Genomic DNA, 20,424 nt, shown 5'->3' with positions numbered 1-20,424 from the left:
ACACTACACAAAATCAACAGCAGTGCATACACTGCACAAACTACACAATGCACATTGCACACACTAAACAATACACACCCTATACACAACAAACCTTATAAACACAAACACTACACAGACACAAAAAAAACACACACTACACTCACATATACACAAAATAAATGTATTTCAAACACATACGCACACATAGACAAAAAAACATATACTACACTCACATATACACAAAATAAATGTATGCCCAGTGTATATTTTGTGTATAAGTATTTAGTGTGTGTATAGTGCATGTATGTTGTGTATGTGTGTGGAGTTTGTTTGTTTTCTGTACAGTGTGTGTATTGTGTATAGTGTGGCATAATGTCTCAACCGTGCTTTCGGGTACACCCGGGTAGATTTTGGTGACCGAAAGTCACCTGTCCAAGTGGGATTTGATGTCTCAACCGTGCTTTCGGGTAGCCACCCGACCGGGCGAATTTTAGTGACCGAAAGTCACGCGTCCGGGTGAAACTTTTTCTGCACTACACGGCTTCCATAAAACAACCATAACTCTCCATCGGACTACGACTGAGGTATGTAAGATACTCAAGCATATTTATTCAATTATAAAAACCATTAGAAATAATAAACTCCCACCGTCCCAGCTAGTTTGTCGCATTTTCCATTTTCGTGTCCCACAAAATTTGTCACCCACACTTTACTGACAATATACACAAAATAATGGAAAAAATTGTTCTAACAATTTTTGAAATCAATACAGAAAAAAAATCAAGAATGAAAAGTAGATCTATGAACAATGGAAATACAGTGGAATAAAAATATACTATAAGGTGCAAGTGGAGTGGAGTGGAATGGAGTGGAGTGGAGTGGTGTGGTGTGGTAGGGGGTAGAGACGTCGCCGGTGGCAGGTAGAAGGAGGCGGCGGCTTGGACGTGAGTGAGAAAAAAGCTGAAAAAAAAAAAAAAAAACTTAACCATAATTAAAAGAAGAAAAAATTATATTGCAACGGCATAATTAAAATAAAAAATGATAATTACAAAATGCTAATATAATTATAAACAATCGGGTAATTTTCAGGATTAACAGGTACCCGCTTGGGTATCGGGTAATTTTCGGAATTTACGGGTACCCGCTCGGGTATCCGATAATTTTCGGGATTTACGGGTACCCGCTCGGGTACCAGGTAGTATCGAATAATTTTCGGGATTAACGGGTACCCGCTCGGGTATCGGGGTATACCCGATACCCGCAAAACCCAAAATATAAATACCCGATCCCGACCGGTTTCCCGTTTCCGTCAGGTAGGAAATTACCCGCTACCCGCTACCCGTTACGACACCCCTACACTAGACACACTATGAACAAAATACACCACCCACTACGACTCTTAACATAATATACACGCTATGCACACTATATATACACTGCACAACAAATACACCTTAAACATGGCACATATTACACACACTGATTGACACACTATAAACACAAAGTACACACATTGGCACACACTACACACAATACAAAAATGCACTCACATATTGTAACACTACATAATACACAAAACAGAACACACAACACACAACACAAAACATACAACAAATCAACATCGGTAAAAGAAATAAACACTCTTTAAGCACACTCTTTATACACACATTGCACATAGAATATACACACATACTATATACATACAAAATAAACAATACGCTATACACATTATACACAAAATAAACACTACAAACTATAAACAAACTAAACATACTCACACAATATACAAAAACCCACACAACAAAATATACACTATGCATGCACAACTCACTACACACAATACACATTATAAACAATATACATGCACATCAAAAACACTTGCACACTACACACAAACAATACACATTATAAACAATATACGTGTACATCAAAAACACTTACACACAACACAATACATTGTACACAATACACAAAATACAATGCAACACAAACAATGGGTTATATAAACAACATAAAATACACACTATATACACATAAATAAAATACATACTCTGCACACAAAAAATACAACCATAGACACTACGTTATAAACGCACTATACACAAAATACAGATACACACTACAATACACACACACTACATAAAATACAAACACACGATACACAAAATACAGATACGTACTATAATACACACACCGCACAAAATACACACGCTGGACACATTACATAACATAAACCCTAGACACACTACATAATATACACACATTGTACACATAAATATTTTACAAAATACACACAATGCACACACACACTATAACACTATATAAACTGCACATAATACTCAAAACACACAATATACAATACACACTACACAAAATCAACAGCAGTGCATACACTGCACAAACTACACAATGCACATTGCACACACTAAACAATACACACCCTATACACAACAAACCTTATAAACACAAACACTACACAGACACAAAAAAAACACACCCTACACTCACATATACACAAAATAAATGTATTTCAAACACATACGCACACATAGACAAAAAAACATATACTACACTCACATATACACAAAATAAATGTATGCCCAGTGTATATTTTGTGTATGAGTATTTAGTGTGTGTATAGTGCATGTATGTTGTGTATGTGTGTGGAGTTTGTTTGTTTTCTGTACAGTGTGTGTATTGTGTATAGTGTGGCATAATGTCTCAACCGTGCTTTCGGGTACACCCGGGTAGATTTTGGTGACCGAAAGTCACCTGTCCAAGTGGGATTTGATGTCTCAACCGTGCTTTCGGGTAGCCACCCGACCGGGCGAATTTTAGTGACCGAAAGTCACGCGTCCGGGTGAAACTTTTTCTGCACTACACGGCTTCCATAAAACAACCATAACTCTCCATCGGACTACGACTGAGGTATGTAAGATACTCAAGCATATTTATTCAATTATAAAAACCATTAGAAATAATAAACTCCCACCGTCCCAGCTAGTTTGTCGCATTTTCCATTTTCTTGTCCCACAAAATTTGTCACCCAGACTTTACTGACAATATACACAAAATAATTGAAAAAATTGTTCTAACAATTTTTGAAATCAATACAGAAAAAATATCAAGAATGAAAAGTAGATCTATGAACAATGGAAATACAGTGGAATAAAAATATACTATAAGTTGCAAGTGGAGTGGAGTGCAGTGGAGTGGTGTGGTAGGGGGTGGAGACGTCGCCGGTGGCAGGTGGAAGGAGGCGGCGGCTTGGACGTGAGTGAGAAAAAAACAGAAAAAAATTAAAAAAAAACTTAACCATAATTAAAAGAAGAAAAAAATTATATTTCAACGGCATAATTAAAATAAAAAATGATAATTACAAAATGCTAATATAATTATAAACAATCGAGTAATTTTCAGGATTAACAGGTACCCGCTCGGGTATCGGGTAATTTTCGGGATTTACGGGTACCCGCTCGGGTATCCGGTAATTTTCGGGATTTACGGGTACCCGCTCGGGTACCAGGTAGTATCGAATAATTTTCGAGATTAACGGGTACCCGCTCGGGTATCGGGGTATACCCGATACCCGCAAAACCTAAAATATAAATACCTGATCCCGACCGGTTTCCCGTTTCCGTCGGGTAGGAAATTACCCGATACCCGCTACCCGTTTCGACACCCCTACACTAGACACACTATGAACAAAATACACCACCCACTACGACTCTTAACATAATATACACGCTATGCACACTATATATACATTGCACAACAAATACACCTTAAACATGGCACATATTACACACATTGATTGACACACTATAAACACAAAGTACACACATTGGCACACACTACACACAATACAAAAATGCACTCACATATTGTAACACTACATAATACACAAAACAAAACACACAACACACAACACACAACATACAACAAATCAACATCGGTAAAAGAAATAAACACTCTTTAAGCACACTCTTTATACACACATTGCACATAGAATATACACACATACTATATACATACAAAATAAACAATACGCTATACACATTATACACAAAATAAACACTACAAACTATAAACAAACTAAACATACTCACACAATATACAAAAACCCACACAACAAAATATACACTATGCATGCACAACTCACTACACACAATACACATTATAAACAATATACATGCACATCAAAAACACTTGCACACTACACACAAACAATACACATTATAAACAATATACGTGTACATCAAAAACACTTACACACAACACAATACAACACAAAATACAATGCAAGCAATACACAAAATACAATGCAACACAAACAATGCGTTATATAAACAACATAAAATACACACTATACACACAAAAATAAAATACATACTCTGCACACAAAAAATACAACCGTAGACACTACGTTATAAACACACTATACACAAAATACAGATACACACTACAATACACACACACTACATAAAATACAAACACACGATACACAAAATACAGATACATACTATAATACACACACCGCACAAAATACACACGCTGGACACACTACATAACATAAACCCTAGACACACTACATAATATACACGCATTGTACATACAAATATTTTACAAAATACATACAATGCACACACATACTATAACACTATATAAACTGCACATAATACTCAAAACACACAATATACAATACACTACACATAAAATCAACAGTGCATACACACTATGCACAAACTACACACAATACCCACATTGCATACACTAAACAAAACACACCCTATACACAACAAACCTTATAAACACAAACACTACACAGACACAAAAAAAACACACACTACACTCACATATACACAAAATAAATGTATTTCAAACACATACGCACACATAGACAAAAAAATATATACTACACTCACATATACACAAAATAAATGTATGCCCAGTGTATATTTTGTGTATAAGTATTTAGTGTGTGTATAGTGCATGTATGTTGTGTATGTGTGTGGAGTTTGTTTGTTTTCTGTACAGTGTGTGTATTGTGTATAGTGTGGCATAATGTCTCAACCGTGCTTTCGGGTACACCCGGGTAGATTTTGGTGACCGAAAGTCACCTGTTCAAGTGGGATTTGATGTCTCAACCGTGCTTTCGGGTAGCCACCCGACCGGGCGAATTTTAGTGACCGAAAGTCGTGCGTCCGGGTGAAACTTTTTCTGCACTACACGGCTTCCATAAAACAACCATAACTCTCCATCGGACTACGACTGAGGTATGTAAGATACTCAAGCATATTTATTCAATTATAAAAACCATTAGAAATAATAAACTCCCACCGTCCCAGCTAGTTTGTCGCATTTTCCATTTTCGTGTCCCACAAAATTTGTCACCCACACTTTACTGACAATATACACAAAATAATGGAAAAAATTGTTCTAACAATTTTTGAAATCAATACAGAAAAAAAATCAAGAATGAAAAGTAGATCTATGAACAATGGAAATACAGTGGAATAAAAATATACTATAAGGTGCAAGTGGAGTGGAGTGGTGTGGTGTGGTAGGGGGTGGAGACGTCGCCGGTGGCAGGTGGAAGGAGGCGGCGGCTTGGACGTGAGTGAGAAAAAAGCTGAAAAAAATAAAAAAAAAAACTTAACCATAATTAAAAGAAGAAAAAAATTATATTGCAACGACATAATTAAAATAAAAAATGATAATTACAAAATGCTAATATAATTATAAACAATCGGGTAATTTTCAGGATTAACAGGTACCCGCTCGGGTATCGGGTAATTTTCGGGATTTACGGGTACCCGCTCGGGTATCCGGTAATTTTCGAGATTTACGGGTACCCGCTCGGGTACCAGGTAGTATCAAATAATTTTCGGGATTAACGGGTACCCGCTCAAGTATCGGGGTATACCCGATACCAGCAAAACCCAAAATATAAATACCCGATCCCGACCGGTTTCCCGTTTCCGTCGGGTAGGAAATTACCCGATACCCGCTACCCGTTTCGACACCCCTACACTAGACACACTATAAACAAAATACACCACCCACTACGACTCTTAACATAATATACACGCTATGCACACTATATATACACTACACAACAAATACACCTTAAACATGGCACATATTACACACATTGATTGACACACTATAAACACAAAGTACACACATTGGCACACACTACACACAATACAAAAATGCACTCACATATTGTAACACTACATAATACACAAAACAGAATACACAACACACAACACACAACACACAACAAATCAACAACGGTAAAAGAAATAAACACGCTTTAAGCACACTCTTTATACACACATTGCACATAGACTATACACACATACTATATACATACAAAATAAACAATACGCTATACACATTATACACAAAATAAACACTACAAACTATAAACAAACTAAACATACTACACACAATATACAAAAACCCACACAACAAAATATACTATGCATGCACAACTCACTACACACAATACACATTATAAACAATATACATGCACATCAAAAACACTTGCACACTACACACAAACAATACACATTATAAACAATATACCTGTACATCAAAAACACTTACACACAACACAATACATTGTACACAAAATACAATGCAACACAAACAATGCGTTATATAAACAACATAAAATACACACTATAAGTTGCGAGTGGAGTGGAGTGGAGTGGAGTGGTGTGGTAGGGGGTGGAGACGTCGCCGGTGGCAGGTGGAAGGAGGCGGCGGCTTGGACGTGAGTGAGAAAAAAGCAGAAAAAAATTAAAAAAAAACTTAACCATAATTAAAAGAAGAAAATAATTATATTGCAACGGCATAATTAAAATAAAAAATGATAATTACAAAATGCTAATATAATTATAAACAATCGGGTAATTTTCAGGATTAACAGGTACCCGCTCGGGTATCGGGTAATTTTCAGGATTTACGGGTACCCGCTCGGGTATCTGGTAATTTTCGGGATTTACGGGTACCCGCTCGGGTACCAGGTAGTATCGAATAATTTTCGGGATTAACGGGTACCAGCTCAGGTATCGGGGTATACCCGATACCCGCAAAACCCAAAATATAAATACCCGATCCCGACCGGTTTCCCGTTTCCGTCGGGTAGGAAATTACCCGCTACCCGTTTCGACACCCCTACACTAGACACACTATGAACAAAATACACCACCCACTACGACTCTTAACATAATATACACGCTATGCACACTATATATACACTGCACAACAAATACACCTTAAACATGGCACATATTACACACATTGATTGACACACTATAAACACAAAGTACACACATTGGCACACACTACACACAATACAAAAATGCACTCACATATTGTAACACTACATAATACACAACACACAACACAAAACACACAACACACATAAAATCAACATCGGTAAAAGAAATAAACACGCTTTAAGCACTCTTTATACACACATTGCACATAGACTATACACACATACTATATACATACAAAATAAACAATACGCTATACACATTATACACAAAATAAACACTACAAACTATAAACAAACTAAACATACTACACACAATATACAAAAACCCACACAACAAAATATACACTATGCATGCACAACTCACTACACGCAATACACATTATAAACAATATACATGCACATCAAAAACACTTGCACACTACACACAAACAATACACATTATAAACAATATACATGTACATCAAAAACACTTACACACTACACAATACATTGTACACAATACACAAAATACAATGCAAGCAATACACAAAATACAATGCAACACAAACAATGCGTTATATAAACAACATAAAATACACACTATATACACAAAAATAAAATACATACTCTGCACACAAAAAATACAACCATAGACACTACGTTATAAACACACTATACACAAAATACAGATACACACTACAATACACACACACTACATAAAATACAAACACACGATACACAAAATACAGATACATACTATAATACACAGACCGCACAAAATACACACTCTGGACACACTACATAACATAAACCCTAGACACACTACATAATATACACGCATTGTACACATAAATATTTTACAAAATACACACAATGCACACACATACTATAACACTATATAAACTGCACATAATACTCAAAACACACAATATACAATACACTACACATAAAATCAACAGTGCATACACACTATGCACAAACTACACACAATACCCACATTGCATACACTAAACAAAACACACCCTATACACAACAAACCTTATAAACACAAACACTACACAGACACAAAAAAAACACACACTACACTCACATATACACAAAATAAATGTATTTCAAACACATACGCACACATAGACAAAAAAATATATACTACACTCACATATACACAAAATAAATGTATGCCCAGTGTATATTTTGTGTATAAGTATTTAGTGTGTGTATAGTGCATGTATGTTGTGTATGTGTGTGGAGTTTGTTTGTTTTCTGTACAGTGTGTGTATTGTGTATAGTGTGGCATAATGTCTCAACCGTGCTTTCGGGTACACCCGGGTAGATTTTGGTGACCGAAAGTCACCTGTTCAAGTGGGATTTGATGTCTCAACCGTGCTTTCGGGTAGCCACCCGACCGGGCGAATTTTAGTGACCGAAAGTCGCGCGTCCGGGTGAAACTTTTTCTGCACTACACGGCTTCCATAAAACAACCATAACTCTCCATCGGACTACGACTGAGGTATGTAAGATTCTCAAGCATATTTATTCAATTATAAAAACCATTAAAAATAATAAACTCCCACCGTCCCAGCTAGTTTGTCGCATTTTCCATTTTCGTGTCCCACAAAATTTGTCACCCACACTTTACTGACAATATACACAAAATAATGGAAAAAATTGTTCTAACAATTTTTGAAATCAATACAGAAAAAAAATCAAGAATGAAAAGTAGATCTATGAACAATGGAAATACAGTGGAATAAAAATATACTATAAGGTGCAAGTGGAGTGGAGTGGAGTGGAGTGGTGTGGTGTGGTAGGGGGTGGAGACGTCGCCGGTGGCAGGTGGAAGGAGGCGGCGGCTTGGACGTGAGTGAGAAAAAAGGTGAAAAAAAAAAAAAACTTAACCATAATTAAAAGAAGAAAAAAATTATATTGCAACGGCATAATTAAAATAAAAAATGATAATTACAAAATGCTAATATAATTATAAACAATCGGGTAATTTTCAGGATTAACAGGTACCCGCTCGGGTATCGGGTAATTTTCGGGATTTACGGGTACCCGCTCGGGTATCCGGTAATTTTCGAGATTTACGGGTACCCGCTCGGGTACCAGGTAGTATCGAATAATTTTCGGGATTAACGGGTACCCGCTCGGGTATCGGGGTATACCCGATACCCGCAAAACCCAAAATATAAATACCCGATCCCGACCGGTTTCCCGTTTCCGTCGGGTAGGAAATTACCCGATACCCGCTACCCGTTTCGACACCCCTTCACTAGACACACTATGAACAAAATACACCACCCACTACGACTCTTAACATAATATACACGCTATGCACACTATATATACACTGCACAACAAATACACCTTAAACATGGCACATATTACACACATTGATTGACACACTATAAACACAAAGTACACACATTGGCACACACTACACACAATACAAAAATGCACTCACATATTGTAACACTACATAATACAAAAAACAGAACACACAACACACAACACACAACACACAACACACAACACACATAAAATCAACATCGGTAAAAGAAATAAACACGCTTTAAGCACTCTTTATACACACATTGCACATAGACTATACACACATACTATATACATACAAAATAAACAATACGCTATACACATTATACACAAAATAAACACTACAAACTATAAACAAACTAAACATACTACACACAATATACAAAAACCCACACAACAAAATATACACTATGCATGCACAACTCACTACACACAATACACATTATAAACAATATACATGCACATCAAAAACACTTGCACACTACACACAAACAATACACATTATAAACAATATACGTGTACATCAAAAACACTTACACACTACACAATACATTGTACACAATACACAAAATACAATGCAACACAAACAATGCGTTATATAAACAACATAAAATACACACTATATACACAAAAATAAAATACATACTCTGCACACAAAAAATACAACCATAGACACTACGTTATAAAGACACTATACACAAAATACAAATACACACTACAATACACACACACTACATAAAATACAAACACATGATACACAAAATACAGATACATACTATAATACACACACCGCACAAAATACACACGCTGGACACACTACATAACATAAACCCTAGACACACTACATAATATACACGCATTGTACACATAAATATTTTACAAAATACACACAATGCACACACATACTATAACACTATATAAACTGCACATAATACTCAAAACACACAATATACAATACACTACACATAAAATCAACAGTGCATACGCACTATGCACAAACTACACACAATACCCACATTGCATACACTAAAAAAACACACCCTATACACAACAAACCTTATAAACACAAACGCTACACAGACACAAAAAAACACACACTACACTCACATATACACAAAATAAATATATTTCAAACACATACGCACACATAGACAAAAAAACATATACTACACTCACATATACACAAAATAAATGTATTTCAAACACACACACACTTTACACGTTATAGACAAAGTTCAAACAGTATGCTAATCACACACAACACGCACACTTTACAAATACTATCCACAAAAATACCCATATTGCACACACCACATATAAAACACAAGACGGGCACACTACACATAAAACACACAAATACACACACTGCACACCCACTATACACTATACATGCACTATACACAAAAATAAACACTACTATACAAAATACACACAATGCGCACACACTACATAAAATCCACATGATACACTTACTATTAAAAAAATACACACTACACAAAATATACAATGCACACCATACGTAAAATAAACACCAATATAAAAAATAAACACATTTAACACACTTTATACACACACTACAAATTCATACATTGCACATTATGCACACACTACACACACTATACACAAAGTATACACACAAAAATACACATTATAAACAAAATACAAGCGCTTCAAACACAATTACACACACTATACACAAAATATAGACAATGCACTACACACATTATAACATACGCATCACACATATACACAAAATACACACCCAAAACATATATTCCCCACCTTATAAACATACAAAAATACACACAAACACAAAATATAGACACTGCACTCACATATACACAAAAACACAAACATGTGCTAGCCACACTATACACTATACACAGAATACACAATACACAATACACAGTACACAAACATGTGCTAGCCACACTATACACAATACACACACTGTACAGAAAACAAACAAACTCCACACACTATACACAACATACATGCACTATACACACACTAAATACTCATACACAAAATATACACTGGGCATACACACAAAATTAAGAACATGTTCAAGTGACAGAGATCCCGCTGGCACTTTCACGTTGAAAGCATCCGATCTTGCTCACTACAGCCCATCAAGCAAGCTGCAGTTGTAACATATGGAAATTAATTTGACTATTAAATAAAAAATGTAAGCATAAACATAATCTTAATATTGTAGAATATCTTTAGTATCTAGGTGCCGCCCTAGCTTTCTACTCCCTACACATATGGAATCTGTCTTACTTTGGTTATTCAATTTATTCGCTACTCCTATATGTCTCTATACAGTAATGCACATCCGACCTAATATGAACTTGCTACGTCGTCGTCGCACCACCACAGCCCTAATATGCTCTATGACCTAATCTGATATGTTGCGGCTGTCGCAGCTGCACTGCCCTATTCTGTTATGAGAATTTCCCTTAAATATAACTAATTATTTTTCAAATAATACACAACAAAAACTGAAGTTTTTAAAAGATGAGGACTAATTAAAGAGGATTGGGAAAAAGAATTGTATTTACCTTCATCAGGAAAAACCTCGATGTGCTTTTGTTTCTCAATTACAAGAAATGATATGTTTCACAGCCACAAAACTGTAGCAAGCATTTTGAGGCATTCCTCGTCATCTTTATAAATCGAAGGCTACAAAAGGGGTGAAAACATATGCCAGAATTAATAAATATTGTACATATAATAAATATTGTAAAAAGATCAGTTTCTTCACTAAAGATTCGTACCTCTCCAGAGACAAAAGTGGTTGGGTGCTTGAATAATGAGTGAGTACGAGAAAAACAAATGGGTGTAGCTAACCAATATACAATACATATTCAAGACCTGTCATTGACCATACGATTATGAAGCTTTTGTTCATTATCAATGTCTGGGATCTGAAAAACATTCACTCGGATTTAGATAGTTGTGTTCAGAAGCACTTCTTAACCTCAGCCTACTTGAAAAAATAATCATGGGCTTCCGGTCATAATATTTTCCAGAAAAGCTATAAATGTGTTTCAGGCAATAAATGATTTTTTTATTAAGAGAAAATTGCAATGACTTGTGCATCATCAACAATATATGTTACATTCATGCTGTGGTATGTTTTAAAGAAAATAGGTTCTTAATAACGAAACACCAATTATTAAGTGAAAAGGACACAAGCTGATAACAAAGATTTTTGTATGCCACATATATAATAATAGAAAAAAGTATATAAGAGTAATCACCATGGAAATGACATGTTGATCTGCACCACAAGCCAGTCGAACAAGTCACATAAATAAACAATGCTAAAGCATATCTCATGTCAATTGCTTAGATATGAGGGAAAATCAACATACCATAAGTGTGATGGTTTAGCAATCAAACCTTCCTGTAAAATATGCATTATGCAAGTAATTATTGATCTTCAAAATTATAAACCTGTTCAAGTGTCGGAGATTTGGTGACCTCATCATTTCCCACTCATACCTTTTGGGTTGACATTGTAAGCATCAGGTCTTGCTCACTACAGCCTGTCAAGCAAGTAGCATTTGTAAAAGCAGTAGATAGGGAAATTAATTTAGATTGTTAAATAAAAAGGTAAGCATAAACATAATCTTCATGTAGTAGAATATCTTTTGTATCCAGGTGCAACCCTAGCTTTCTACTCCCTAGCTTGGATATGCAATTTATTCGCTTCTTCGATATGTCACACCACCACAACCCTAATATGCTATCTGACATAACCTTATGTGTTGCTGCTGTCACAGCCGCTCTGCCCTATTCTGTTATGCCACTTTACATTAAGGAAAAGTAGAAATGCAAGCAAATCCTCTAGTACTATTATGACTTTCCCATAGCAGATCCCCAATGAGAATTTCACTTCAATATAACTAATTATTTCTCAAAAAGTATACAACAAAAACTAAAGTATTGAAAAGATGAGGAAAAATTAAAGAGGATTTGGAAAATGAATTGCAGTTACCTTCATCAGAACCAACCGATTCTCAATTACAAGAAATGATATGTTTCCCCACCACAAAATTGCAACAAGCATCTTGATGTGTTCCTGATCATCTTTACAGATTCTGATAGAATCTAAGGCTACTTAAGGAGTGCAAACATATTCCAGAATTAATAAATATTGTAAATATAATAAATATACTAAAAAGATTAGAAAGTTCTATAGAAACTATGCTTTTTATCCCACCAGTGCATCAGTTTCTTCACTAAAGATTCAAACCACCCCAGACACAAAAGAGGTTGGGTGGTTGAATAATGAGTGAGTACGAGAAAAACAAATGGGTGTAGCTAACCAATATACATTGCATATTCAAGACCTGTCATTTACCATAAGAATATGAAACTCTTGTTCATTATTAACGTTTGGGATCTGAAACATTCACTCGGATTGAGATAGTTGTGTTCAGAAGCACTTCTTCACCTCAGCCTACCTGAAAAAATAACCATGGGCTTCCGGTTATAATATTTCCAGAAAAGCTATAAATGTGTTTTAGACAATAAATGATTTTTATTCAAAGAAAAGTACTTGTGCATCATTAACAATATATGTTACATTCATGCTTTGGTATATGTTAAAAAATATAGGTTCTTAACAATGAAACACCAACTATTAAGTAAAAATGATACAAGCTGATAACAAAGATATTTTGTATGCCATGGATATAATAATAGAAAAAAGTATATCAGAGTAATCAATTCCAGTCAATCATAAATATGCAGACCAGGGAACAAACTCACTGATATTGAAACGCATACTGAGCTTTTCAAGGATTGCTCATAATTGAATAATTTGACATTGGATGTGCACAAAATAGCAAAGCCATGCCAGAAAAATATGACAGAGAATAGACAAATAATATCTTTTCAAGGTTCAACTTGACTATTAAAAAGAATGCTTACAGGTCTATATTTTAGCACCATACATATTCCCAGCAGCAATGAAGTTGCTTACACGAGGTTTGATGTTAGCCACCACGTCCTTGAGGATTAAAGTGGACCTAAACACTAATGTGGGAAACTAAAATTTTAAATATGAGAACTAGGAATAAGAGCTTAAACTAAATCTAATTAAGTGTGGAAATCGAGACTTCCATCCTACTTTTGGAAAGCTTGAAAGAGAACATTGAAGCACTGAATTCAAAAGAGAGTGGAAATCATGTTTTAGGAAACTGTGGGCATAAAACACAACTTGAAGCATGAAAGACATTGGGCTGGAAACTTCACTAACATGGCTAGAAAATGGAGATCAGTCAACTTAATCTAAGAGCATACAAACTCTTTAACAACTTCCAAAAGAACTCATGTAGTAAACATAATACAAAGGGGTAAAAACATGCAGAGGAAACTTAGCAAAATTCTAAACTAATGTGCTTAAAATAGAGAGTAATGCAAGTAGATCATAGGTAGGCTGATAAAAATATACAGAAACATGGAAATTCAATAGATCTTCTAAACAAACTTACAGAAATTCTAAACTAACATATTGGAGCAACCACACTAGAATCTTAGCAACAAAGCGACAAAAGAATTCAACCATTCTTTGGCAGAGAAAAGAAAAGCTAACATCGAAAAATCTTTGTTCTGTTAACTACTAGCAAGCATTCGAAAGTGGAAAATGAATTCGATATAACTAATTATGACTGTCACAGATTCAAAGGAAAAGGAGGGTTTTTTTATTCCTTACCGGTTGCTCGTCCCTTTCAACTAGGGCAGAGCATTGCTTTTATACTTGGGGATTGAAAACTTCCTCCCCAAGGAATTGAGGTAGGGCTGATTCTGTAGATGGTTCCATCCTCTACAGATGTGGGCCAAATTGGGGAAAGAATTGTTGGGAATGGTGTGAATGGTAAGTGGTACAGGAGTAGTGGCCGATTGCTATTAGGAGGAGCCATCTTCTGCCCTCTTCTGTCTCTGGTACAACAGCTGGTACTGTAGGTAGAGTTGAATTAGTCGTGGACCCCTTTTTTCCAATGGAACAATGGATGCAAAGAATGGAGAGTGCAGTCAAAAGAGTGGAGTTATGCCTGCTTTCTAGCTGGGAGACGTGAGAGTTTGGTAATGAAAGCATGAGTCTTCCTCTTTTTTGGTGGGTGAGACGAGACCTTATTCTCATTTTTACCCCTTTAGCTCAAATTTGCAGCATTTTTCCATTGATTTCCAAACTCCTCCATTTTCTTGCCCTGATTTCTTTTTCCTCCATTTTCCTACACAAACTTCAGAGAATTATGTAGGCATTGTACAATTAAAGCTCAAAATCACCCAAGATAAAGTGTTCCATAAACCAACGGTAAGTACTGAAGTGATGTTTAAGTTTACAAGCAAATGTTAAGTATGAATCCAATAGGAGGTGTCTATCAAGCTCACCATTGTAAACATAAGTTAAGAGACATAATTTGTTCGATACTAAAAATATATCTATTTAACAAATGCAAGTAAAAGTTAGATAAAAAATAAAATAACAATTAGTAGATAATGTGTTGGAGTACTAATTAAAAGAAAATGGCTATAGTGGCCCCCTTCTCCCCATCCCACCCATAGACATAAATAGAACTATGTCAATCAAAATGTTGCATGATAAAGGAAAACCCTACTATGCAACAATAAGAACATTGATTACCTTCTCAAAAGGATCCACAAAATCTTGGTTGTCTTCAAAATCCTTTTCCAGTCAATTTCATCCAACTCATACTCTTTTGATTGTAGTTATGTTTCACCAGCACCAATAACAAAATTCCTATATCATAAGGGTTATGCTAAAATATTTAACGCACAATTTGAAATCAAAACAGTCAGCATTAAGTTGATTAATGTATTAATCATTCAGATAATTAAGGCAGAAAGATTTACTCATGAATTCACAAATTGTAATCTTTGCAGGCTCTATTTTGTGAAGGAAAGACAGAAGGAAATAAATTATAATAATTTTTGTGATGCTTACTTCTTGCTCATGTTTGACGAGATGTTGATCGAAATGATGCTGGAGCAGCTCGTCTGCATAATTGATGCAAAACAGTTCAAACTAAAAAGCCATTCTTCTAGTGCAAAAAAGCAACCAAAAGACTCCAACTAAGATTATTTAAAGTGGGACAAAACACACCATAGTATATATCGTGGAAAATACCCATCATTGTATACCTTAAGTGACTCAAATCCATATCAAGGATCCTTACTGAACACCCCATATTACCTTTCCCCTAGGAAAGTGGCAAGTTTATCTGCTGCACAAGCCAGTCGAACACGCTCACATAAATAAACATTGCCAATGCATCTCTTGGTCAATTGCCTAAATATGAGGAGGGAAAATCAACAATTTATACGTGTGATGGTTTAGCAATCAAACCAAGTTGTAAAATATGCATTATGCAAGTAGTTATTGATCTTTGAAATCATGAACCTGTTGAGGTGTCAGAGATTCGGTGACCTCCGGGTTGACCTTGTAAGAATCAGGTCTTGCTCACTAGAGCCCATCAAGCCAGCAACATTTGTAACAGCTGTAGATAGGGAGAGTAATTTATATTGTTAAATCAAATGATATGCATAAACCTAATCTGGATGTTGTAGAATATCTTTTGTATCTAGGTGCAACCCTAGCTTTCTACTACCTACATATATGGGAATATCTCTTACTTTGGATATACAATTTATTCTCTTCTCCTATATGTCTCTATACTTTAAAGCTTATCTGACCTAATTTGATATGTTGCTGCTGTCGCAGCCTCTCAGCCCTATTCTGTTCTGCCACTTTACTTTATGAGGAAATAGAAATGCAAGCAAATCCTCTAGTACGATTATGAGATTCCCATAGTAGATCCCCCATGGGAATTTCCTTTCAGAATAACTACTTATTTGCTAAAAAATATATAACAAAAACCGAAGTTTTCAAAAGACGATGACTAATAAAAGACGATTAGGAAAATGAATTAGAACATGCAGATACCTTCATCAGAAACAACCTTGATGTGCTTTTGATTATCAGTTACAAGAAATGATATGTTTCCCAGTCACAAAACGGCAGCAAGCTTCTCGAAGGCATGTTTGTAGTCTTCTTTACAAATTCTGATAGAATCTAAGGTTCCCTAAGGAGACAAAAATATGCAGGAATTAATAAATTGTGCACAAATAAGATATATACTAAAAAGATTAGAAAGTTCAATAGAAACTATGCTTGATTTGGTCTTCTATTTAGCCCACCTGTCCAGAAAGACATTGTATTACTACCTCCGTCCGAGTCTGAGTGGAGCATTTCTTATTCGGCACGGGATTTTATGTAGTGTTGTTTTGTGAGTAAAGTGGAGAGAATAAAGTAAGAGACAGGGAAAAAAGTAAAAAGAGTGATGTTTCCATTTTTAGTATAGTGTCATTTAGAGTGGGAGCATCCCACAAAAGAAAACGTGCCACTTAGAGTGGGACGGAGGGAGTATATCTTTTCATACACAAGCCAGCATCTTCCTATTATTTTAGTATTCACCTACCATGATAACAAATAACATACCCATTTACTCATTTTAGCATATGAGGCAGCAGGGTCAACAACATAGGGTCACAGACATCTTAGTCATCTTACAACAAATTCTCAACACACCGTGGTTATTTTAAAAAGGGCAATAAGCATTTAGCATTTGAGCTCAAAATTCGAAGTAAATAATGAAATCAAAGCAATCATACCAAACAAATTAAGGGCAACCTAAGCCTACTTCCGTTCTTCATCAAAGCACTCATCCAAGGATTTAGAGAATCCCAAAATATCTGCAAGGGGTGTTGTTAACTCAGTGTTGAAAGTCCCATCATCGCCTTTTTGGATAAAAAAATTCAAGTTGCATTCCCCATAGCAAGCTCTCATAAGAAGATGAGAGATCATGTGATGTCAGCTGGTGGTACTCCACAATGCAGGCACTGGTTTTCCCTTGTCAAGTATGCATTCTCATTTGCCGGTCTTCAATTCTATTCTTCCCTTGCATCTCCAAAACTGGGTCAGCCTCATTCCTCTCCTATTTCAACTCTTTTATCCTATGTAACGGTTTTTGAGGTTGCTGAATTCATTGTCTCCAATAGCTTTTTATCTTCTTTCTTTGCTTGCATCTCTTTCTTTCTTATAAGCCAACTTCCTCATTTTGTTCCCTCCATCCACTCTCTTTCCATTTCACCTTTAACTTAAACCAAGTACCAAACCAAGTGGTAGCAAATAAATCTAATCACACAAACACTATTTATTAGAAACAAAGCTACAGCCTGGAGAAAGGAAGAATATAATTACAAAAACTGCAGCTAACCTGATAATTATAGCCTGGCTTACTTCATCTGCAACAATCAAAAGTTACAAACTGAACTCATCAAACAAAAGCACGAATTCTCAACACCATTTGTCCATACCGCACGGTTATTTTGAAAAAAATATGTGCATTTAGCAATTGAGCTCAATATATCAAATAAATAACAACTGGAAAGCAATAATCAGAATCAAACGGAATTGTATATCTTAAGATTAAATTCAATATACATGAGAAAATTCACATAGTTCGAACTGAATATCTAAACATAAAAATCATTCAAATTAGGGATTATGGTGTTCAACGACCCATTGCTTTTCACACTAAGAAAACAGTGATTCCAAAACGATGGAGTTGTAGTGCTACCTCAAGGGCAGAGATTGTTAGAGAGCTTGAGAAAGAGACTTGGCAAGAATATGGCCAGCTAGGATAACATGTGTTGGGTATATATTGAATGGAAACAAGGCTCAAACATGGTTATCCTATTTGCCCTCTATCCCTATTCCATATTGACCATACCATATGAAGATTACATGCAAAATAAAGTAACTCGGAATAATGTAGAGAGTGTTTTACAACAAAGCTCAAATCTCACATAATGTGGCTTTTTATCAAACTCAAACTCAATATTCCATCATTCTTAAATCACTTAACTGGAGTCATGTAGTAAAAAACTGAACTCATCAAACAAAAGCACGAATTAATCATCCTAGAAGGTAGGGAATCATGTAGGTACACTAGGTCATGTTCGACATGCTACTGAAACAAATACAGAAAAATACAAACAAAAGCAAGACACAAATGAGCAACACCTCCTCCCACTAAGGCCATACTTGCAAGTTGGGCTTAGTGTGGACGAAAACTGAAAAAAGACCAACAGAAAAAGAGAAGAATAAAAGAAAAGAAAGGGGGTCTCCTTGTGTTGGTCAACTTCTGCACGTCATGGGATCTGGGGCATGTCTTAGATTGGGCAGTTTTCTCTTCTTCCTTTGCATGTTCAGAACTGTGTCAGCCTCATTCTTCTCGTACATATACTTCTTTTCTTCCTTGTAACAGTTCTTGAAGTTGCTGATTTCATCTCCTCCAACAAAACTCTCTATCTTCTTTCTTTGCTTGCATCGCCCTCATTCTTTCTATCTTTTTATTTTTTTGCATCTCCAGGCAACTTCCTCATTTTGTTCCCCCTCCTATGTCAGCCTCATTCCTCTCCTATTTCAACTCCCTTTTTCCCTTGTAACAGTTCTTGAGGTTCGTGATTTCATCTCCTCCAACAAAGCTTTATCTTTTTTTTTTGCTTGCATCTCCTTCTTACTTTTTATTTTCTTATTTTTTTGGCATCTCCTTCTTTCTTTTTATTTCTTTTATTTCTTTTCTTTTTTTTTTGCACATCCTTCTTTCTTATTAGTCAACTTCTCCGTCCAGTCACTTTTCCTTTTTACCTATAACTTAAAACCAAGTACCAAACAAATAGTGGTAAATAAAGTGAGTCACACAAACACTATTTATTAGAAAGAAAAACTAGAGCAT

The 20,424-nt window shown here is 35.5% G+C and overlaps 2 long non-coding RNA genes across 8 annotated transcripts in view; both read right to left on the bottom strand.

The window, feature by feature from the left end:
* Positions 1–20,424, bottom strand: part of LOC121777220 — a 68,823-nt gene that overhangs the window by 32,524 nt on the left and 15,875 nt on the right. The window lies entirely within an intron of this gene.
* On the bottom strand, positions 11,604–18,894 carry LOC121777226. The gene is made up of 12 exons (XR_006045437.1): positions 18,296–18,894; positions 17,568–17,706; positions 17,025–17,121; positions 16,818–16,913; positions 16,569–16,621; positions 16,248–16,364; positions 15,315–15,834; positions 14,531–14,635; positions 13,593–14,061; positions 12,367–13,140; positions 12,151–12,271; positions 11,604–11,727 (listed from the first exon to the last, which is right to left on the bottom strand). It is a non-coding gene; the product is annotated as an uncharacterized LOC121777226 (long non-coding RNA).

This window comes from Salvia splendens, chromosome 18, assembly GCF_004379255.2.
Source record: "Salvia splendens isolate huo1 chromosome 18, SspV2, whole genome shotgun sequence".
In the NCBI taxonomy this organism is placed as follows: Eukaryota; Viridiplantae; Streptophyta; class Magnoliopsida; order Lamiales; family Lamiaceae; genus Salvia; species Salvia splendens.
The sequence above is the reverse complement of the archived record's forward strand: the minus strand, read 5'-3'. Positions and strand labels throughout refer to the sequence as shown.